Source organism: Emydura macquarii, unplaced genomic scaffold (genome assembly GCF_026122565.2).
Source record: "Emydura macquarii macquarii isolate MOO-44397 ecotype Brisbane River unplaced genomic scaffold, CSIRO-AGI_Emac_v2 contig_71, whole genome shotgun sequence".
Taxonomy (NCBI): Eukaryota; Metazoa; Chordata; order Testudines; family Chelidae; genus Emydura; species Emydura macquarii.
This window is the reverse complement of record NW_027130208.1, coordinates 109,808-134,438: the sequence shown is the minus strand read 5'-3', so window position 1 is coordinate 134,438 and position 24,631 is coordinate 109,808. Positions and strand designations below refer to the sequence as shown.

Below are 24,631 nucleotides of genomic sequence, written 5' to 3'. Positions count from 1 at the left end.
GCGTCGATGGGAACACGGTTCCTGTCGGTGCGGTGCAGTGAAGATGGCGCGCAGAAGAGAAGCAGAGAAGTCGACGGGTTACGCAAGTTTTTTGCGTAGCTTGCGTAACTCCGGTTGACTGCCGCTGAATCTCGGAGGTAAGTGAAGACAAGCCCCAAGATACTCAGAAACATGGAGGGAAAAAGAGATCCCATCCTCTAGAACCTGAGTTGTAGCATTAGTCCACAGAGCAGCATAGTACAGAATCTCGATGCATTCCACTTACCATTTGGACTCTGGGGGGCGTTGAGACACCTTCATTTCTCTTATTGATCAACGTACCTCAAGCTGGAAAAAACAGACAACATAAAATTTAAAGTCTATTTATTTTTTTCAGTAAGCGAAACCATCTCTGCCCTTGGGTCCTGCTGTGGGCTCTTCCCCTTAGAGAAGACAAAGTTGGGCCAGCCACACAAATGCCAGGAAGTCCAGGGAAACAATGGAATCTTTTTTCTTGCTCGGGCAAGATTTTGGCTAGTCTTCCTGTTCATTTGTACACTAAGATGGAAAGAAGACATGCCCAACTGGGTCCTCAGGAGAGAGGAGTCTGTTGGCATGGTAACAGAACACCCTAACCTTCTTATAATGAACAAGGATAAAATATTTTGTTCTCATTAGGAAAAGTACACACACATTCCTGATTGATGAGTAACGTCTCTGCCTCTGGGAGATTAGCTCAGAGATATGGCAACCTGGAACATGTTCAGGTCAATCTATTCTAGTTGTTCCCTTGAACAGCTATTCCCCAAGGATTACAGGTCAGGCCCACAGGGTCTCTCACAACACTTACTCTAGTGGTCATGAAATTGCTCAAGGAGAAAGCTGCATAAGGTGAGGACCCTGACACGCACTAATATTCAAAACTGGAATGTGCACATTTGGGTCACATCCTCTTCTGTTAGGTTACATGCTCCTATACTTACTGTACAAAAGCAAGCATATGAAGCATGAACACAAAATGCTAGTCAGAATGGGAGTAAACTACTAACAAAGGAGGAAGGTAAAAAACATAAAACAGAAATATTTAGAACAAAATTAATCAAGGAACCAACAGACATGAAGAAAAGAAAATCTTTTATATACCACTGCTAGGAGCCTGGGTAGCAAATAAGACTTGAATTTGCACATTTATGAGCACAAATTTGGTTTAGCTAATATTACTGAAACGTGGTGAGATGAGTCACATAAATGGAAATTTAAAATCAATGGTTACAACCTATTTAGAAAGGATCAAGTAGGCAAAAGGAAGGGGGAGTGGCCCTCTACATTAAAAATGGCATTACCTGTTTCTGAGTCACTGGTAACTTGGAAAAAAATTATCCTAAATGCTTACAGATCAATATTCTAACAGATTAAACATGAGATGGGGTACTAGTTGGTTTCTCCTGCAGATCACCAAATCACACTAGGGCACAAAATGACCACTTCATTATGCACCTATCTACAACATGTAGGAAAAAAACCTGCATAATCATGGGGGACTTCAATTTGAGTGACATACAATAGAGGGCTCATGCTGTCAGTACTATAACACCCTTAGCACTGCTAAACATCACAGATGACAATTTCCAAACTCAAAAGTGTTGCATCCAAAACAGAGGAATTCTTTATTAGACCTTGTCCTAGCAGATGAAGAGGAACTGATCAGAGAAAAGTTAATGGTAGCTTAGATACAAGCAATCATGACTTGATCACATTTCTAATGGTTAAGCAAAATAAAGTCCAGACCAGTAATACATATACACTCTTGGAAGTTTAATAGGGCCAATTTCACTAAGCTGAAAACAACTATGAACCAAGTCAGCTGGGAGGAAGAATTAAATCCGAAAAATGTGAATGATCATTGGGAATCATTTAAGAACATTTTACCAGCTGCCCGAAAAGTCAGAATCCCACAACTGAGGAAGACAGTCATGTTAGTTAAACTCTGGTTTTGAGGCAAAGTGAAGGCAGCTTGAAAAAAATAAATACAAAAATATATATAACAAATGAAAGAAAGAGGAAGTTGACAGTAATCAATAGAAATCAGAAGATAGGAACAAAAGGACAGGAGAAGTCTGTGGCCAGCAGAGTTAAGGATAATAAGGAGGTTTTTGATTGTTTTTTTTTTTAAACTGTATTAGGAACCGAAAGAATCCTGACACTTGGGTTGGTCCATTACTAGATGAAAATAGTAGTATAATCAATAATAATTCAGAAAAGACAGATGTGTTCAATATATATTTCTGTTTTGTACTTGTATGGGGGAAGCAGATGATATAGTTTCATCATACGGTGACGAAAACACTCTTTCTATTCCACTAATATCTATGGAAGATGTTAAACAGAAGCTACTAAAAGTTAGACATTTTATAATCAGCAGGTCAAGATAACTTGCATTTAAGAGTTTTAAAAGAGCTGGCTGAGGAGCTTGCGAGACCATTACTGTTGATTTTCAAGTTTTGCATTACTGGCAAAGTTCCAGATACCTGAAAAAAGCTAATGTACCAATTTCTAAAAAGGTAAACAGGATGGAAAATACATTCTGTCAAACTAACTTGATATTTGTAATTTCATCATAAAAAGATTCGGTTGATTGTGGTGACATAACATATTAGACTTCTCTAAGGCATTTGACTTGCTGCAGCAAGACATTTTCAATAATAAACTAAAATGATATAAAATTAACATGGCACACATTAGATGGATTAAAAACTGCCTAACTGACAAGTCTTAAAATGTAACTGTAAATGTGGAATCATAGAAACATAGAATCATAGAAGATTGGGGTGGAAGGGACCTAAGGAGGTCATCTAGTCCAATCCCCTGCTCAAAGCAGGACCAACCACAACTAAATCATCCCAGCCAGGGCTTTGTCAAGCAACACCTTAAAAACCTCTCAGGATGGAGATTCCACCACCTCCCTAGGTAACCCATTCCAGTGCTTCACCACCTTCCTAGTGAAATTTTTTCCCTAATATCCAACCTAGACCTCCCCTATTGCAACTTGCGACCACTGCTCCAAATTCTATCATCTACCACCACTGAGAACAGCCTAGCTCCATCCTCCCTGGAACCCCTTTTCAGGTAATTAAAAGTTGCTATCAAATCCCCCTTCATTCTTCTCTTCTGCAGACTAAACAAGCCTAGTTCCCTCAGCCTATCCTCAGAAGTCATGTGCCCCAGCCCCCTAATAATTTTTGTTGACCTCCGCTGGACACTCTTTAATTTGTCCACATCCTTTCTGCAGTGGGGGCCCGAAAACTAGACTAGGTACTCCAAATGTGGTCTCCCCAGTGTCAAAGAGAGGGGAACAATCACTTCCCTCGATCTGCTGTCAATGCTTCTACTAATGCAGCCCAATATGCCATTAGCCTTCTTGGCAATAAGGGAACACTTTTGACTCATATCCAGGTTTTTTTGTACTGTAACCCCCAGGTCCTTTTCTGCCAAACTGCTGCCGAACCATTCGGTCCCCAGTCTGTAGCAGTGCATGTGATTCGTCCATCCTAAGTGTAGGACTCCTTGTTGAACCTCATCAGATTTTTTGGCCCAATCCTCCAATTTGTCTAGGTCACTCTGTATCCTATCCCTGCCCTCCACCGTATCTACCACTCCCCCCAGTTTAGTGTCATCTGCAAACTGGCTGATGGTGCAATCCACCCCATCCTCCAGATCATTAATGAAGATATTGAACAAAACCGTCCCCAGCACCGACCCCTGGGACACTCCGCTTGTTACCAGCTGCCATCTAGACATTGAGCCATTACCCATTGAGCCCATGATCTAGCCATCTTTGTACCTATTTTATAGTCCATTAATCCAACCCATACTTCTTTATCTTGCTGATAAGAATACTGTGGGAGACCGTATCACAAGCTGTGCTAAAGTCATAGAATCATAGAATATTAGAGTTGGAAGGGACCTCAAGAGGTCATCTAGTCCAACCTCCTGCTCAAAGCAGGACTAACCTCAGCTAAATCATCCCACTCAGGGCTTTGTCAAGCCGCAGCTTAAAAACTCTAAAGATGGAGATTCCACCACCTCCCTAGGTAACCCATTCCAGTGCTTCACCACCCTCCTAGTGAAAAACTTTTTCCTAATGTCCAACCTAGACCTCCCCCCCTGCAACTTGAGACCGTTGCTCCTTGTTCTGTTATCTGCCACCACTGAGAACAGCCTAGCCCCATCCTCCCTGGAACCCGCTTTCAGGTAGTTAAAGGCCGCTATCAAATCCCCCCTCATTCTTCTCTTTTGCAAACTGAACAAGCCTAGTTCCTTCAGCCTCTCCTCATAAATCTTGTGCTCCAGCCCCCTAATCATTTTTGTTGCCCTCCGCTGCACTCTCTCCAGCTTGTCCACATCCTTTTTGTAGTGGGGGGCCCAAAACTGGACACAATATTCTAAATGCGGCCTCACCAATGCCGAATAGAGGGGAATAATCACTTCCCGTGACCTGCTGGCAATGCCCCTCCTAATGCAGCCCAGTATGCTATTAGCCTTTTTGACAACCAGGGCACACTGATGACTCATATCCAGCTTTTTATCCACTGTTACCCCCAGGTCCTTTTCTGCAGAACTGCTGCCCAGCTCATCGGTCCCCAGTCTATAGCTGTGCATGGGATTCTTCCTTTCTAAGTGGAGGACTCTGCACTTATCTTTGTTGAACCTCATTAGATTTCTTTTGGCCCAATCCTCCAGTTTGTTTAGGTCCTTCTGTATCCTATCCCTACCTTGCAGGGTATCTACCACTCCCCCCAGCTTAGTGTCGTCCGCAAACTTGCTGAGGGTGCAATCTACCCCATCCTCCAGATCATTCATAAAGATGTTGAACAATACCGGCCCCAGGACCGACCCCTGGGGCACTCCGCTTGTGACCGGTTGCCAGCTAGACATGGAGCCATTGATCACTACTCGTTGAGCCCTATGCTCTAGCCAGTTCTCTATCCATTTTATAGTCCATTCATCCAACCCAGACTTCTTTAACTTGCTGATAAGAATATTGTGGGAGACTGTATCAAAAGCTTTGCTAAAGTCAAGGTATATCACATCCACCACCTTCCCTACATCCACAGAGCCAGTCACCTCATCATAGAAAGCAATGAGGTTGGTCAGGCATGACTTTCCCTTGGTGAATCCGTGTTGACTGTTCCTGATCACCTTCCTCTCTTCCAAGTGCCTTAAAATGGATTCCTTAAGGACCTGCTCCATGATTTTTCCAGGGATTGAGGTGAGGCTGACCGGTCTGTAGTTCCCTGGATCCTCTTTCCTCCCTTTTTTGAAGATGGGCACTATATTTGCTTTTTTCCAGTCCTCAGGGACCTCCCCCTGTTGCCATGAGCTTTCAAAGATAATAGCCAATGGCTCTGAAATCACCTCAGCCAACTCCCTCAGCACCCTCGGGTGCATTGCATCCGGCCCCATGGACTTGTGAATGTCCAATCCTTCTAAATAGTCTTGAACCCGTTCCTTCAGCACTGCGGGATGTCACATCCACCATTTTCCCCACCTCCACAGAGACAGTTATCTCTTCATAGAAGGTAACCAGGTTAGTCAGGCAGGATCTGATTGATGATCATGATCATCGTCAGAGTGGATGTGTTTCCATTGGGGTCCTGCAGGGATTGGTTCTTGGCCCTGTGCTATTTAATTTTGTTTTAATAATATTTGTATTAATGACTTAGAAGAAAACAAAATCATCAATGATTAAAAACAACGAGAGTCCTGTAGCACTCCTTTAGCACCCCTCAGGAACTTTTCATCAATGATTAAGTTTACTGATGACACAAAAATTGGGGGGGTGGTAAATACTAAAGAGGACAGGTCACTGATTCAGAGCGATCCAGATCACTTGGTAAACTGGGCACAAGTAAACAATGTGCGTTTTAATATGACTAAACATAAATATATGTGTCTAGGAACAAAGAACGTAGGCCACACTTACTGGATGGGGGACTCTAACATGGGATGCAGTGACTGAAAAAATTTGGAGATCGTGGTGGATAAGAAGATGAACATGAACTCCCACTGCAATGTTGTGATCAAAAGGGCTAATGCAATCCTTGGATACACAAACAGGGCGAATTTCAAATAGGTGCATGAAGGTAATTTTACCTCTGTGTTTTGGCACTTGTGTGACTGCTGCTGCAATACTATGTTCAGTTCTGGTGCCCAAAATTCAAGAAAGATGTTGATAAATTGGAGAGGGTTCAGAAAAAGAGCCACGAGGATGAGTAAATGATTAGAAAACATGCCTTATAGTGACAGACTCAAGGAGCTTAATCTATTTAGCTTAACAAATAAAAGGTTAAGGTGTGACTTGATTACAGCCTATAAGTATCTACATAGGGAACAAATATTTGATAATGGACTCTTCCATCTAGCAGAGCAAGATATAACACAATCCAATGGCTGGAAGTTGAAGCTAGATAAATTCAGACTGGACATAAGGTGTAAATTTTTAACTGTGGGCGTAATTAACCATTGGAACAATTTACTAAGGGTTGTGGTGGATTCTCCATTGCTGACAATTTTTAAATGAAGATTGAATGTTTTTTCTAAAAGATCTGCTCTAGGAATTATTTTGAAGAAGCTCTATGGTCTGTGTTATAAAGGAGGTCAGATGAGATGATTACAATTGTCCTTCTGGCCTTGGAATCTATGAAATCCAACCTCCATGGGGCAGCACCTAATACAGTGAGATCCCTACCTACTGCTGCTACAGGAGGTAGCCTCTGTTCTGTGCTTCAGAGATTCCACCCTATGAAAAGTCAGACCATAACAGCTCAAGGGTTCAATCTGTTGTTCCAGCCACAGTGGACAATGCTAGATGCTTAAGAGGAAAATGAAGAGCCCTGTAATGTACCAGTAAACACCCTTCTAGTTTGTATCCTACCTATCCGTATTTAAGATTCCAAAACCGCCCACCTAAACCAAGCCTGCAATTCTGATGCCTGCTGTACTTTAACTCCCTCCCACTTATCCTTCCTCTCCAACTAAACCTGTGTCAGACTCTCCCAACTCTGTGTGATTTCAAAATCCTTGATCACCATCCCAGAAAATGGTTTGAAAGGGGTGAAGGGATATGGCGGACTCTATATTAAGGAATGGAGCACACTAGTATTTTGCAGTTAGGAATGTGCCTCACTCAGTTGAGGGACTTGCACATTCTCTAGTAAACAATCCTTCTTCAAACACCGCACAGACTCAGCCAGATGAGCCTTATACTAATCTGTACTATGAACTGTGTATGGAAGTGCTGGGATGCAACTTCCCACCTTGCACTGTGTTTCCAGCTGAGAAGTAAGTTAGTTCCATTCTGCCTAGGCAGAGATCTGACACCCTGAAAACCATCTTACGCTCTACATTAGGGAAGTATCTCTAACCTTCACTTATTCTGCAATAAAGCACTTCACTGAATGCAGTTGAATCAAATGAACAATTATGTAAACCAACCTTGGCTGGCAATCACTATACAGCGTCCATTTGCTCAGATTTCTCCCGATCCAGTGAGCAAAGCTGGAGGGGCTGATGTGCTGTTCTCCGGCTTCAGGGCAATTTAGCATCATTCCAGGAATTATTTCCCTCCCCCAGCCCTAGTCAGAAAGGAAAAGCCGTGGGAATGGCGCTCAATACCAGCGAGGTAGGCTCACCCAGTAACAGCTGACAAGTACTTAACTCTCTCCGTGCTGGCTGGAAGCACTCCACAGAGCTGCATACAGCTCCAAGGCAGTTCAGTGGCTGTCTCACTAAAACTTTTCTTCACCAAGGAGCTGACAGCTCTAACAAAGGCATAAATTCACAAGACTGGCATTTCCTCATAGCTGACAACCACCACACATGGGGTCAAGTTCACTCTCTTTTCTTCACAAGCAAAATGCTACTGGGAGAGGGCATTTTAGTGGGTCTAACCACCCCCAACTGCTGTGTGATTACTCTTATCGACCACCTGTTCAGTCCTTACTAAGGGACTCTCCTGCAACAGCCCCATCGCAATTCAGCGCTTCCTACCGAACTGACTGACACAGAGGAGACAAGTGGGGAAACGAAAGGGTTCTTTTCACCTCACCACACCTCCTTCTTAATATAAACCCGGCCAGCAATGCCCATCCCAGGGACTGTCACCTTTCGTCACAGGAGAGGTAGAGAGGAAACCGTTCAGTTCATTGGTCAGAGACCTGAATGCCCTTCACCTACTCTGTTCACAGCTCCCCCATCAGACCTGCCCCTTCTGCTCATAACCTCATCCTTTCAGGCCAGTGGTTCATGTGGTCCTGCCAGATCAACTCTTCACACATCCAGCACTTCAGGAGTTAAGGTTAGCATTCCCATTCTCCTGGCCCGCATGATGCTGGTTAAATCTAAGACTATTCTTTGCAGTTTGATAAAGCATGTGAAAACTGAAGGCCTCACACGTTCCTCCTTTCACAGCTTGGCTGGCTGCCCACAAGCTGTCACTCCCTGGCATCAGGGCAAATGGAGAGAATGTCAGGGAATTAAGGCCAAACTATTAGCCAGTTGCACTGAACCTCCCCATCCCCCACACCCTCCCCTCCACGGAGCTTGGATTCCTCCTTCCGGCAAGGGGATAATGCATAATGCCTGTTCTGCTGTGGTGGTCCCCTCCACAGGGGGGGCCACCCTCTTCCATACCCAGCAAAAGCCTTTGCGTTTGGAAGGTTCCTACCACAGAAATGCTCAGAGCAGCTCTTAGCAGCAAAAACTAGAGCTCAGGGATTTATTCTTAACAGTAGCATAGGAACTCACCCTTGGAATACAAGTGCTACTAACAGGATGGATGTTTATTTATATAAATTGCAAGGAAGTTTGGAGACAGGAGCAAGAACAGGATCTGATTTGGAGGCAACGGCATTTGGAAGTGATGACATTTATTACTGTAAATCACTCTCCTGCAATACCCATCCCAGACCCACAGCAACTTCATCCTAGTCCCCTGCTGCAATCCACCCACCCAATCTAATATTTATCATAGTTGCGCCCACTCACTATAAGCTTTCCAATCATAATTTTATTTATGTTTATTTTTCCAATAGCTGCTGTTTTTATACATACTGCCCCCCACTAAAGAGAATTTTTGTAATAAGCAGCAGAGGGGAGACACATTCAGACCCCAGGCCAAGGATGGTGGAGATACTGAAGTGTCTGAGTCAAACATATAAAAGAGGTTATTCCAGATGGATAGGAAAAGCTATTGCACCAATAATGGCAAGATTGTGCATTACTGCTCCTAGCACCATGAATCAGGAGTTCTGGGTAGGAAGCTTTAGAACCCTAAAGCCATGGTAAAAATCAGCCTTAAGCTTCATCTGAAATGGGTAAGTTCACAACATACAGGCGTTCAGTCCCTCAAAAGGTCCCTCATCTCCTTCCCTCTAGCAAAATCAGAGAGATCAGAAGATTCTGGAAGTGATTGCTGGCTAGTTAAGCGGTAGAGGGTGGAGGGCTTTGGTTTTGTGGAACATTGGTCCTCCTCCTCCTGAGGTGGGGCCATCCTAACTATACAGCTCCCTCTCCCCATAGAAGGTGAGCCAATCTCCTTAGAGATAGACTGGCTAGAATAGTCAGGAGGGGGTTAAACTAACATCAAATGGAGTGGGTAAAAAGATGAAAGATATGAGTGTTCAGTTAGCACAAAATTGAGATGTTGAGAAGAAAATTAATCAAGGAATCAAAGCACATGAAGACAAGAAATTCTTGAACTGCTGATACCCAGGCTTCTAATATTAATGTAACAAAAAACAGGAGTTGGAATTTCTCTTTTATTAACTTAACTTTGATCTAGTTGATAATACTGGAACGTGGTGGGGTGATTCACACAACTGAAATGTTAAAATCAACAGTTATAACTTATTTAAGGAAGGATCAAATAGGCAAAAGAAAAGGGGAAGTGGCCCTCTACATCAAAAATGGCATTACCTGTTTCTGGGTCACTGATAACATGGAAGAAAATTATCCTGAATGCTTATTGATCAATATCCTAACAGATTAAACATGAGATGGGGTACTAGTTGGTTTCTCCTGCAGATCACCAAATCACACTAGGGCAAAATGACCACTTCATTATGCACCTATCTACAACATGTAGGAAAAAAACCTGCATAATCATGGGGGACTTCAATTTGAGTGACATACAATAGAGGCCTCATGCTGTCAGTACTATAACACCCTTAGCACTGCTAAACATCACAGATGACAATTTCCGAACACAAAAGTGTTGCAGCCAAAATGGAGGAATTTTTTATCAGACCTTGTTCTAACAGATAAAGAGGAATTGATCAGAGAACTAAAAGTTAATGGTAGCTTAAATACAAGTGATCATGACTTCACATTTCTAATGTGCAAGCAGAATAAAGTCCAGACCAGTGAAGGCAGCTGTAAGAAATAATATATAAACAAATGAAAGAAAGAGGAATTTGACAGTAATTAATATAAATCAGAAGCTACAAGTTGTTGAAAATTTGTAATGGAAGCATAAGGTCATAAGGAGAATTCTATGGCGAGCAGAGTTAAGGATAATAAGAATTTTTAATTATATTAGGAACTAAAAGAATCCTGACACTGAGGTTGGTCCATTACTTGATGGAAATGGTAAAATAATCAATAATAATGCAGAAAAGACAGATATGTTCAATATGTATTTCTGTTTTGTATTTGTCTGGAGGGAACAGATAATATATCATATGATATATTATTAGTTTCTCATCGTAGGCTGATGAAAAAACTCTTTCTGTTCCACTAGTATCTATGGAGGATGTTAAACAGCAGCTACCAAAAGTTAGACATTTTATAATCAAGAGGTCCAGATAACTTGCATCCAAGAGTTTTAGAAGAACTGGCTGAGGAGTTTGCAAGACCATTACTGTTGATTTTCAATAAGTCTTGGAGTACTGACAAAGTTCCAGATAACTGGAAGAAAGCTAATATTGTGCCAATTTTTAAAAAGGTTAAATGGGATGACTCAGGTAATTTTAGGCCTGACAGTGATCCCTGGCAAGATAATGGAGCAGCTGATGGGACTTTATTAATAATGAAGTAAAGGAAAGTAATGTAATTCATGCAAATCAACACGGGTTTATGGAAAAGTAGATTCTGATTTTGAACAGCCAGATACCAGGGCTAAAAGAAGAGCTCAGTGGGGAGCTATGTGGCTCAGGGAGGCTTTGAAAGACCATTTTAATAGTGAGCCACAGTAATGTGTTTTGCTATAGTGTGCTGTGCCTGGCATTGTTGTTTTGCACCCCGATATGACCCTTGTAATGAGTGCTGTGTGAGTTTTAATATAACATTGCAAATACACCTATTGCTATTACCGTGAATGATGTCAGCCCAAGCCAGCATACGTTATGAATTAATAAAGATGAGTTAAGTTTTCATAAATAGACTTTTATTCCAAACCAATTCAAACATACATATTTATAACTGAATGAAACTTTATAAATACAGAGAAAAGAACCTTTGAAGGGGAAAGAATAGTCATTTCCATTTCACAAACATACACACCAACTGTCTCTCTCACAGGTCAGTGTATGTGTGGCTGTGACTGCTTGTACTCTCCCCTGGGTTGAGTGGTAGGGGTAGTGCAGCAGCCCCAGACACCATGTGGAATGTGGGGGAGAAGGGAAAAAAGGGAGTGCCAAGAATGCAGTTCTCTGTGTGCTGCAGAGGGAGGTGAGCACGGGTCTGCTGAACCTGAAGGTCAACAAGAGTGTCCAGCATGTCTGTTTGCCACTTGAGACGCATTAGCACGTTCTGCTGCACATCTCTTTCCTTTTCACCTCTCCACTGTATCCCTGCCCATTCTGGCTGCAAGAGTGATCCTCCCAAGCCCTCTGCTCAGTATCCAAAGCACCAGAGGCTTGCAGGATCTTTTGGAACATGTCATCCCACATCCTCTTCCTTCTCCTCCTTATCTAGCTGAACCACTCTTGGTGTGGATGGAGAGACCCTCAAGGCTACTGGACCCCCATACAAACCCTTGGCAACGTGTTCTCTGACATACCTCTCTCTCTATGAAAGTAGCATTTTTAATGACTATCACATCAGCCCGTGGAGTGGGTGAGTTGGGGCCCTCATGGCACACATTCCTTACACCATTGTTTTCAAGGTCAAGATCACTCTAAAACCTCATGCAAAATTTCTACTTACAGTATCTTCCTCCTTCCATATAAATCAACCAATCCATCTTCCCTCGTTCTTCCCCAAACCACACAGAAGTACACAGGACTCAGTACTACATACTCTAGATGTAAGTAGCACACTAGCATTCTACCCTGATAGAATTATATCTTTCAGAAAAATCTCCAAGTCTATTCATTTCCACTACAGAATGTTCTAAAGATTCCATCTCAGCACAGAGATTATCTAAATGAATCTCTGGATGCATCCATCTATGACTGCTATCAACAAAAGAACCTACAACCCCTATCAGGGATCAGAACTCACTCCACCAGATCCCAGCCTTTCTAAACAACATCCCAATCATGGACATATGAAGAGTAGCCACCTGGGCCTCTGCACATGTTTACAAAACGCTATACAATCAAGCACTATTCAAGGCTGGATACATTGCTAGGTTTAACAGTGGTATCATCACTTATGCAGGCAACTCTGAAGCCCCTTCTATCCAATGTGGGGCACTGCTCTACAGTCACCTGAAGTGATGCACCCACAGGGACACTCCTCAAAGAAGAAGAGGTTACTCACCCTGTGCAATAACTGAGGTTCTTCGAAATGGGTGCCCCTGTGGGTGCTTCACTATCCACCCGCCTCCTCTCTACTTCAGAGTTCAATTTCCGGACTCTACGGTAGAGAAGGAACTGAGGAGGGTCGGGTCATGAGCGTTGGATGTGGCGCCGACAGTGGCACGAGACAGGGACAATGCATGCGTGACCCGGACGGGCACTGTTGCTGAAATTCTCCAATCAAAGGTGCAGGGACGCATCATCACCTGAAGTGGAGCACCCACAGGGACACTACTCAAAGAACTAAACACTATGCTTCGCGTGTAGTTGGAGTTATTAAGATGGTGTAGCAGGCGAGTTACATCGGCGAGAGCAACATTTTAGTGTAGATGCTTACAGAGTTAGGTTGACATAAGCTGCCTAACATCTACCTAACTCAGTAGTGTAGACCAGGCCTGAGTCTCTTTGAGAATGTAGGCCTTTGTTGTGCTGCAACTCCAGGCTTGAAGGACTATGTTTTTTCTTTCTCTGGAACAGACAAAGCCCGCTGCAGCTTTAGCCTGTCATGAAATATTTTATGTTCCTATTTTGGTTTGTTGAGAGCACTGGCAGAAGTCTGTACCTAATCTCAATTGCTGTCACCTTTTCTCCAACTACAACTTTTTCCTTCTTATATATTTGAGGCACTTTTACTCAACGGAAGAGTAATTAATTTCAGGCTTCTTTTGCTTTTATGACAGCATTTTTAGATGGGATGATGCAAGCTCTCCAGCTCCCTTCAGTTTATCTCTCATTCAGAAGTCTTACAAGGCTTCTATTTCATTGCTGTTTGAACTGCCTTTGTTAACAATGTATCTTTTGGCTGTGACATGAAAGACTCCTTGAGCCCCTCACTCTCTCAGAACGGGAACTGCATACATGGTCTTTAAAGAAGGGAAAATACTTCCCTGTATTTTTGCTTCTTTGAACATCTTATTGTGACACACTGTACCTCAAAGCAGCACTCTGTAACCCCCATATTCATCATTCATATATGCCTGTGGTATTTCATACAATACAAAGGAGGATGTGGTAGATGGCACCTTCAGCAAGTTTGCAGATTACACTAAGCTAGGGGGAGTGGTAGATACCCTGGAAGGTAGGGATAGGATACAAAATGACCTAGACAAATTAGGCCAAAAGAAATCTGATGAGGTTCAACAAGGACTAGTGCAGATTCTTGCACTTAGGACGGAAGAATCCCATGCACAGCTATAGACTGGGGACCGACAAGCTAGGCAGCAGTTCTGCAGAAAAGGACCTGGGGGTAACAGTGGATAAGAAGCTGGATATGAGTCAGCAGTGTGCCCTGGTTGTCAAGAAGGCTAATAGCATATTGGGCTGCATTAGTAGGAGCATTGCCAGCAGATCACGGGAAGTGATCATTCCCCTCTATCTGGCACTGGTGAGGCTGCATTTGGAGTACTGTGTCCAGTTTTGGGCCCCCCACTACAACAAGGATGTGGAGAAGTTAGAGAGAGTCTGGAGGGGAGGGCAACAAAAATTATTAGGGGGCTGGAGCACAAGACGTATGAGGAGAGGCTGAAGGAACTAGGCTTGTTCAGTCTACAGAAGAGAAGAATGAGGGGGGATTTGATAGCAGCCTTTAACTACCTGAAAGGGGGTTCCAGGGAGGATGGAGCTAGGCTGTTCTCAATGGTGGCAGATGACAGAACAAGGAGCAATGGTCTCAAGTTGCAGGGGGGGAGATCTAGGTTGGACATTAGGAAAAGCTTTTTCACTAGGAGGGTGGTGAAGCACTGGAATGGGTTACCTAGGCAGGTGGTGGAATCTCCATCTTTAGAGGTTTTTAAGCTGCGGCTTGACAAAACCCTTGCTGGGATTATTTAGCTGAGGTTAGTCCTGCTCTGAGCAGGGGGTTGGACTAGATGACTCCTGAGGTCCCTTCCAACCCTATGATTCTATGTTGCGCTTCTTTCCAAATACAGAACAGATATAAGTGTTGAATACTTTTGCTTTTTCTGCATCATTAATAATTTTACCATCCCCATCAAGAAGTGAGCCTATACTCACTGATGTATCTGTATCAAGTTGTGATTTTCATTTTGTATCGTGCGCTGAAAACGTCTAACCTTGCCTAAGGAAAGATTATTGAATTGAATTCCAGATAGCTGCCTTGCCCAGGAAATGTCCTCAGCATCTCATTAAAGGACCATCACTGAGAAGCCATCACAGAGCAATCTGGAGCCATTAACTTCAACTTTCTCTCAAACCCTGGCCCTACCCTTTGCAACACTGGATCTTCTACACAGGGACACAAGCAAAGTTGTTGATTCTGCAGCTTTTCAGTGTAGTCATATGGCAAATAGAGATGCTATATTTAAAAGGGGGTGCTTCTCTGAGAAAGGGGACAGATCACCACAACCCATAAGGAGGAGTGGCTAAAGAAAAAGAAGGAAGGAAAGAAAGAGGAACTCTGCCAGGCCTGAACTGCTAACAGATCTTGGACTTTCAGAAAGAATGAGATTAGACATGAGGGCGACACATTATTTTTCAAAAAGACGTGTAACGCTTTAGGATTTTTCAAGAGTAATAAGAAATTCTTCTGCTAAGCCTGTGTGCCTTGCTTTCCTGCCAGGTTATCTCTGAAGGGGTTAACTCCGTGGAACTCACAGAGGAGCATGTGTAAGCAACAGTGGGGGCATAGGTGACACATGGAGGAGAGATACACGGGGTCTCATGCCCCACCCACCCCCAATTTCTGCCAGGGTGGGATTTGGATTGAGTGTGGCTGAGCGGGGTGTGCCTGGGAAAGGCAGCGACACCACACACTCCCACTGAGCCCTATTAGGTGGCGCCTGGAGCAGGGAAGCAAGATCAGGTTGGCAACAGGCTCAACAGTGGAGCCTGCCTAGGGTATGTGTGAGGCTGCAGAAGGGAGCTCGGGGCAGTGGGAATGTGGGGAACGCTGTGGGGTCCGGGGATGCTAGGGAACCTGAGGGTGGCAGAAGGGCCCGGGGGAATGAGTGGGGAGCCTGGTGGAGGCAGCAGGGGCCAGGGAGGATGGGGAGGTGGGTGGGGAACCTACGGGAGGCAGTGGGGACCAGGAGAGGCATGAGGGGTCAGGGGTGATGGGGGGGGGGGGGAATATAAGTGCAGTTCCCATGAAACTGTAATAATGATCTTTTATTTCATTTTTTCTAAAGGCCTGAATCCAGTAGAGTACTTAAACATGCTTAAATCCAAGTACTTGACCAGTTCCATTGATTTCACTAGAACTACTCACATGCTTATAGTTGAGCATATGGTTAAGAGTTTGCTGGATTAGGGTCTTAATGTCAGAATATATTATAATAAATTATAAGAACTGAAAAGTCACACTATTAAACTTTGTAATGTTAATAGCAAAACTGGGTCAGTTGTGAAGCTTCAATACAAATTCAAGTTCCCAAATTTCAGATCCAAACTCAAGCCATTTCACAAGAGTGTTAGGATTTGGAGTTCTGAACTGGCCCATCATAAAAATAAACCTAAACTGTGAAGTTGAAATCTGGACCTAGATGTGATCTTCCTAATGTTTCTGGTTTGGATTCTGTGTCCTAGTTTTGGGTCCATATCTAGTTAAAAGTGAACTGTAAAGAGAAAATGGAATCTTAGGGAAGCTCAGACACGTGACTTGGATGGGGCAATGGACTAGGCAGAGGAGACTGAGCACATAAATCGGTTTTTATTTACTTCCCAAAAATTCTTTCAAACCACTATCCTCCTGTCTGCCAGTGGCGTATGTATCTGCCATTGGATCAGTGGGGATCCACCCGAAACACTCTGGCCTGCTGCCCACTCCTACAACTGGACCAAATTCACAGTTCCCCTGGACTACTTCCTACCCTGGCTTCCACTGCAGCCATCCATGGGTCCTCTAGGTTGCTGGGGTCCTGTGCCAGTGAAGTTCCTGATGGCTCCATCCCCTCTCTAGCTTCTGCAGACAGTCAGGGTTTTGTCTGGGGCTCAACATGCCTGGCCTCCGCAGCCTGGGACTCCAGCAGCTCTTGGGAGGGAGCCTAAACCATGTGTCCTTCCCCCTCAGTGGTCAGCGCCAACTGAGCTGGGTTACTTCTTTTTATATCCTGTTTCCAGGCTGAGCATGCCCAGCAGGGGTCGAATAAAAGCCAATGCCCAGGCAATCAGAGGCATACGGTCCCATAAAACTTTACCTAACTTTGCATTTACATTCTCATCCTGAGGGCGGAAACATCTTGTGTTGATGTCAAGCAACCCTTTCAGAGGGTAACCAGGACTGTTGTTAACTGGCTGTCTGTGCCAGAGGTATCGTCACCATAGGAGTTGATTCTCGGGGCTCAGCAGCAATGTGCAGTCTAAGGCCTGGTCTACACTGATAATGAAGGTCAAGGGAATGTGGCTTCTGTTGACCACATAAAGTACGCGTCTCCCCTGGCATGTCAGTTCTACCGATCAAAATCGCAGTAAAATTCGACTTAATAAAACCACCTCCGCAAGTGGTGTAGCGCTAAAGTCAAATTGTATGGGTCAAATAAGCATCAGTGTAGGCAGAGCTCAATGTAAATTGATATCATTGGCCTCCAGGAGATATCCCATAACGCTCTGCTGTGACCGCTCTGGACAATTGCACTCTGCTGCACCGTGGCCGTGTAAACAGGAAACAGCTTCTCCCCTCAAGCCCCAGGAAATTTTGAATTTCCATTTCCTGTTAGGTCAGCGTAGAGAGAGCTTGCCAGCAGAACTGATCATGGCGACTCCACGCCCCAAATGCACTCCAGCCTGGAGTCAACCTGAGGTCTTGGAGCTCATCGGTCTGTGGGGCAAAGAGTCTGTTCTGGCTCAGCTCCGAGCCAGCAAAAGAAATTTAGATATCTATGAGAAGATATCGCACGGCATGTCAGAGAAGGGGCACAACAGGAACAGGCAGCCGTGCCACATCAACATCAAAGAGCTCAGGCAGACGTATCAAAAAAATAGGGAAGCTGATAGTCATTCTGGTTCGTCACCAAAGACATGCTGCTTTTACAAGGAGCTGCATGTGATTCTCGGCGGAGATCCCACCACTATGCCACCACGCAGCTTAGATACCTCACGGGAATCTGAGGCCAGGATAAATGAGGACGAGTCTGTGGACAAGGAGGAGGAGGAGAACAAGGGACAGGCGAGTGGGGTATCAAAAGCCAGGACCTGTTTGCTACACAGGAGGAGCCCAGATGGACGCAGGAAACCTTGACTGACCGGGATGCCGGGGAAGGCACATCTGGTAAGTATGTATTGCAAATTTCATTTCTTTAGTTATATCCTCAGTCCAGATTCTTGTACCAGTGGAAGAAAATGGTGTGTGGTGGTGGGGTTGTGCTTCCTCGTAGTTGGTGTGCTTAAGCATAGGGTTCATCCCGGAAAAGATTATTTATGTGCACAGGATGCTCTGAGAATCCTCCATGGATATCTCCAGGAAGCTTTCATGCAGGTACTCTGCAATCCTTTGCAGAAGGTTTCTTCAGAGGGCAGCCTTATTTCTTCCTCCGTGATAGGACACTTCCTCTGTTACTCTGTTATTAATTGTGCAGGCAACATCACAGAACACAGCATAGCATCATAAAGGCCAGGCCTGTATCTGGATGCTTGCTGCAAATCCTCCTTTTCCGCCTGTGTGACCCTCAGTAGGCGGATATCATTCATGGTCACCTAGGAAAGACGGGGCACGTTTATAGTACCTGCCCAAGAAAATGTTTTTAAAGTGTATGTTATTCCGCAGCCATGGATGGTTTCTTGGGTCAGTATACCACAAGTTCCTAAGCAGGACATTGTCTGAAGCCCATAGCAACATTCATCAACAGGTGCCCTTCCCCTCCCCTCCCCCAAGAGTCACTTAATCTCTACCCACCCCACAACCCTTTCTACCACCTCTGAAAAACCTGTTTTTGGGAGGACAATGGGAGCCCCACAACCATGCTGCTCTGGGAAGCATGGACTTGTGTAGCAGGGGCACCAGGGATTTCCCTAAAATAGATGCACCAGCCCCTTACTTACCATGGCGGGATTGGCACTCCGACCCCTGCAATAGTTAGACAATGATACGCGGGTCTAATCTTGCCTTGAAAATGTACAGGGGAGTTCTTTTTACATTGTAAAATTGCTTTTCGTCCACAGGACAAGTTAACAATGAGTACCTTGTGCTTTGTTTCCCTTTTAGTGGACAGCGTGGCCTTCAGCGCACCGTCTAATACTCCTGCTGAGTGCCTGTCACAGATAAGAATGCGGAAAAAACCCAAACAACTCAGGATGATATGTTCAATGAGATAATGAACGCCTCCGCAGCTGCTAACACAGAGCTAAGAGTGTGGAGGATTTCATTATCAGAGAAACTGAATATGGACATGGACAACTGGAAGGCAGCCCAGGAGTATGAGCATTCAACGAAGGATGAGATGCTGCATATAATGCAGGATCAGTCAGACATATTGAGGTGTCTGGTTGAGCTTCAGGAAGCTCAACAGCAGGAGAAACCCCTTCTGCAGCCCCTGCGAAACTCTGAGCTAACAGACTCTTTCCTAGTCCCCACCCCTAAGCAATCTAGGAGGAGGCGGAGCAGGGTGCAGTACGTGCTCCACTCGTCGCCAGTTGACGGGAGCAGAAAGAGGCAATGGCCTCTGAGTGGGAATGTGTGCTTCCTTCATGTGTGCACCGCCAAACTGGGCTCAGTATCCCCTCTGAGCCCACAGACAATGCATTCGGAATGTTAAAATGATCTTCCTTTCCACCCCCCTCTGTTAAGGATCACCAATAAAAATGTACTGCTTTACAGTTCATTATTCTTTATTTCTTGAGAGAAAGGAAATTACCAGTGGGGAAAGATGAGGGGGGAGGCACTACATGGGTAGGGGATGCACAGGGGATGCGAAGTGAAAACTCAGCACAGATAAGCGATGCACATTACTATTCTACCTCCTTGCAAAAGCGGTTTTTCAATACTTCCCTGAGGCGCAGTGCTCTGCGATTGGCTCTCAACGTTGCAGTGGCATCTGGCTGCTCAAAATTTGCAGCCAACCTATCTGCCTCCACAATCCAACCCAATGGGAACTTCTCCCCCTTTGTCTCACAGACATTATGGAGTGCACAGCAGGCAGAGATAACTATTGGGATGTTTCTTTCACGGAGGTCTAACCTAGTGAGCAAACTGCATCAGCACACCTTTAAACATCCAAATGCACATTCCACCACCATTCTGCATTTGCTGAGCCTATATTGAAACACTCCTTCTCGCTGTCCAGGTGCCTGTTGTAGCGAGGGGAGCAAGGGGTAGGCAGGATTCCCCCAGGATTACTACTGGCATTTCAACATCACCAATACTTATTTTTTGGTCAGAGAATAAAGTGCCCACCTGCATCTTTTTTAACAGACCTGAGCTCCTAAAGATGCACGCATGATGCACCTTTCCAAATCACCCACTGTGATGTCAGTGAAGCATCCCCTGTGATCCACAAGGGCCTGCAACACACTGAGAAGTATCCCTTTCGATTTATGTACTCTGTGGCAAGTTGACTCTGCACATATTTCTAGGAAAGTAGCCTTCTGCATCTTGAAGCTCTGCTGCTGTTGCTAGTCATCCCAGGTCTTCATCACTATCCTATCCCACAATAGAGTGTTAGTTGGCTGAGCCCAGAAGCAGCAGTCCAAGTAAAGCTGCTCCTGGAACACATTTTGCAGAAGTAACTGCATGTTTTCATCCTCCTCTATTACTGGTCATGCCATGGTTCTCTCATAATCCATCCAAAGCCATCCCACTGCATGACATCCCCTCTCCCACATACATATAGAGCAGCCTGTTCACATTAATGTCAGTCAGGATTGCACCACTTAGCCATATTCCCCCTGTACTGCCTGCAAGCAGTCTGAAAATGGTACTAGCTTGCAAAAAACAGATGAATGATGGCATGTTAGGAGAGGAATCATGACAGTTTGTTTAGTTTGATCCTGAGTCCCCAAATTCAAGTAGGTTCCAGAACGCACAGATACAAAAATGTGGATCTGCATCCAAAAGAATCACCTTGTATCCGTCCTGCGAGCCACACTCCGTCTTTTATCTGTAGCCAAACCACAGCAGCACCCTATCTTACAGTGCCTCGCAGGAGTGTCTGTGTGTGTGTCTGTGTACTATATATAGGATCTCAAAGGCAGGGAAGCAGCTGTCTGCAGCTCATAGCTTATGAGGCTGCTTCCCCACTGTCAAGATCCTATAGTCCCTCTCCCCCATGTACAGAAAAAGTAGAGGTGATAGATCAAGACAGGTAGCAAAAACCCCTATGCTCCTATCAGTGCAGTTTAAGCAGCCAAGCAAGTTAGGAAACCTCTCCCAACTTCAATGCCATATCAGGTCAGTTGGAGAGGGAGGCAGCTGCTTCTGCAAAGTAAGGCTGGATGCTTATGAGCAATGTCTGCCTTGTATGATATGTGCTTGCTGTTTTGCACATCTAGTCTGTGACAGTAAGGGAGAGAGCTTCACAAGTTGGTTGGAGGCAGAGGTAAAGAGCCTTTCTATATTATGAATAGTCAAAGAAGGTGCATCTGCAAGACTCCCCAACCTTCAGGTTAACAAGATTAGGGTTGCAGTGTGCTCCTATTTTGAGGCTAGGAGATAACAATGAAAAAATGAATGCACTGTAACCCAGAAAATGAATGAAATGTGTTTGTGTAAAGATTTTATTAGGAATTGATTTATTAGGGGAAGCTGTACCTCAATGACATTTTTCAGCCAAATTTTTCATAATGAAAACCTTTATTTAATCAACATTAGCAGTGCAAACAAAGTCAATGGAACTGTGGCAGAACATGCTTAAAGTGCTGAGCACACAGGTATGCACCAGTGGGCTCCCGTAAACACATAGATAGGAAGGATGGGGTCGAAACTACTCTCCTTGGTGGGGGTTGAATGGTGTGGGAAGGGCCTGGCATTTGGAGGAATCTAAGGGGTCTCCCCATATCCTATGTTCTCTACTGGATGCAACAGATGGCAAGATTGGAGTGCTTGGTGTGAAAATAACACCACAATATTCCCCAGCAAAACTGTTTGCCTCTGCATCAGGCCCAGCAGCCTTCCTACATGTCCTTTTCTTTGTCCAGGCACTTCCTTTGAGAGCCTTTCACATTGCTGCAGAAAACTTCACTCCTTGGACCTCTGCTGAGATGTACTCAATACAGAAACACATGTCCTTTCACTTCCCTTGGAGATTTGTTAGATGTTCAGTAGCTGATGAAGTCCCTCTCTATTTGTGGGGGCAGGAGCATTTCAGGTGCTAGAGGAACAGAGAACACCACAAGTAGTTCTTGTCTCAATCCCAAACTCCATACCAATGATAAAAATACTGCTTATTTTACTCAATTTTGGAATGCCATTCCCATCTGCTCTTCCCTGTCTGGCATGCACTTGGAGATGGCAAGATATTTTTCATCTTATTTCACCTTCCTTCTAGGACTTCTGTACAATGCTGGGTAGGTGGGCAGCAGAGGTCAGGTTAGTAACTGCATGTGCACCTCTACAGACTGTCTTCATGTTGTAGTTATCCCGAGACATGTCCCCAAAGGGCAGAGAATGGTTTTTGTTCAAAAGGGGAATGGGCAAACCAGGAAGATATGCAACACTACTGTTTCCCAGACTGGTAGAGCTGTGCAAGAGTGAAAGGGAAGCACCACTTTTATGGGCAACTCTGAGAAGGCTGCGTTGCCTTGCAATATGCATACCAAAATACAGCATAATATTTGCCTTAAGTTTTCTTTTGTAACACCTTCAGATCAGCACAAAGGGCACTGCAGAACAGACTTCAAGGTAGACAAAATAGAATCCAAGGTGCTAACAATGCAGAGGATCTGATTAAAATAGACATGAATGCCTTATGTCTATGCATTTTTAAAGGTCCCTGTAGCCTAATTTTGGCAATTAATCTCAAAACGTAAAAGGCACTGATCTAACTGAGCCAAGGTATCTTTTCTATTGCCTTTCTCTTTCTGTATCTGCAATTGCAATAAACATGCTTGTCATGAAATGGGTTTGATTTTTTAATCTCCACAGGGCCACCATCTTGAGCAGAGCACAGGGGTGACAGTTAACCAGGAGGCAGATGGCGGGGAACTGAAGCAGCATGGTGAAGACGAAATTTGATAGTTCAGGGAAATAAACATTTTGGAGCTTAAGTTCTCTGGCACAGAGGTCATTTACACTAGAGCATGCTAAGAGGAGGTGGGGAGTGAGCACACAGAGAAAGGTCATAGCTCACATTTGCCCAACGTGTCAATGCCCACCTGGTGCCAGAACAAAGTTGTTTAAACCCCCCATACAGATGTACAGCACACAATACTTACTAGTAGAACTCCCTGTAGTTTCAGGTTGGTATCTACCTGAGTTTCTAAGGGCATGATCTTGGCTGTCCAGGGAAATCTCCTCCTGATGGAGGTCTGTGGCTGCTTGGGTGCCTTCCTTGGTTGACTTCAAACTGTCGAGAATTCCATGCTGGGTTTCAGTGGTGGCCTCCCTTGCAAAAGTCCAATCCACATCCTTATAGTATGGGCAAGTACTTGGAGCACTGCCGGAGGTCTTGGTCTTGTCCCTTGCATTCTTACAGTTCTGCAGAACTCCTTTGCTCTCAAGTTATATGGGGCCATGTCCTGGGACTACTGCTTCTCCTATATTTGCTGTGCCAACTGCTTATAGATCTTGGAATTCCAATGACTGCTGTTCAAATAAGACTGGACGTGTTTCTCTGTCCAGAGGGCAAGGAAGTCCAGTAACTACTGATGGGACCAGGCAGAAGCATGGAGCATGGCTTTCATGGGTATCTGATTCTGGGTGTGTGAACTTGCCATAAGCTGGAACTGCCAGCATTTAAATGGGAGGCGGTGACATCAGTCAAGATGACCCCAGAAGAGTAGAGGGCACATAGGTAAACTGTCTGTTCACCTCTGTATCAGCCTATGCAGTGTGGAACAGCAGTGGGAAGGGATGACAGAAGCAGAATAGCTAATCCAAAATACAGATGTGTCTACACAAACCCTGCACTGAAAACACATTCTGGAATCGAGTTATTTCACTTTCAAATCAGATTAACTACTGTGGGATAAGATACCAGATAATTCAAAAATACAACTTGTATACGGACAGAAGGCTCCAAAAGACTAATTTAAAATGGTTTTTAAAATCCTTTCCATGTAGACAAGAACTAAGCATGTAATCAGCTCTCCCCCAGATTCTGAACAAGCCACCCATCCCCACTGCCTTACTGTACAGCAGGGGGGCAGCTGTATTCCTACCTGTAGTGCCCAGAGGCAAAGGGCTGGGGAGCAATGGGGACATTAGAGGGCAGTTTTCACTGGAATAAGTTTGACAAAGAAACATACTTGACCAGGCTTCCATTGTTGTTAACTGAATTCTTAGGCAACACCTCAGTTATACTGAGTTAAGATAGTAAATCCATCTCCAAAAGCTCACAAAAGCTGAGAAGCCCTGAAATTCAGAATTAAGATGACAAGTACATCCCCCAACTCTGCCTTCACATTCCTATCTTCCTGTTAGGTGTATTTATTATAGACACCAGCCCAGACAGTTTATATCTTGCATTCTGTATAATCTGGTTGTTGACCTAGAGATTTTAAGTGGACAGTGGCAGTATGGTATCTAGGCACTTATTCGGCTCCCCTTCACTGTAATATTGAACATGTATCTAGCAGAATTATATTGGACATACAGGGGTTAATGCTCATTGCCCCAGAAAGCCTGCCCAACATAAACTGGGAACAGTTAAATTATGTTAAAATTGCCCCAAATATGAGAGAACTCCATCATGAAAGTGGGATGGGAACAGATATGTTTGTAGATACTAGATATGCAGTATTGTTGT

The 24,631-nt window shown here is 44.4% G+C and overlaps 1 protein-coding gene across 1 annotated transcript in view; it reads right to left on the bottom strand.

Annotated features, from left to right (window-relative positions):
• Positions 1-24,631, bottom strand: part of PLXNB1 (plexin B1) — a 198,222-nt gene that overhangs the window by 160,237 nt on the left and 13,354 nt on the right. The window contains exon 2 of the mRNA XM_067540464.1: positions 266-327. The gene's annotated coding sequence lies outside the window, so the exon portion shown is untranslated. The remainder of the gene's footprint in view (positions 1-265; positions 328-24,631) is intronic.